Source organism: Plasmopara halstedii, assembly GCF_900000015.1.
Source record: "Plasmopara halstedii genome assembly, contig: Scaffold_289, whole genome shotgun sequence".
Lineage (NCBI taxonomy): Eukaryota > Oomycota > Peronosporomycetes > Peronosporales > Peronosporaceae > Plasmopara > Plasmopara halstedii.
In genome coordinates this window covers 35,978-36,243 of record NW_020187210.1, presented here as the reverse complement: position 1 = coordinate 36,243, position 266 = coordinate 35,978, and positions in this window count along the sequence as shown.

The window sequence follows — 266 nt, the reverse complement described above, 5'->3', positions numbered from 1 at the left end:
GTGCACGATTGCACCGATATTCGTTGAATAATGGTTTGCTATATTATAGCACCGATTCGACGGATACACCACGAATTGTGGTTCCTCATGTTGAGGGTTTGAAATACCGTACCTCTATGAGGCTCACGACACGCTACCCAGTGGTTATCTCGGTCGTGAGAAAACGTATAAATCGGTGATTCACCACTATTGGTGGCCCAAGTTGTACAAATGGACGAGCACCTATGTGCGCACGTATGAGACGTGTCAACGGGTGAAACCCGCTT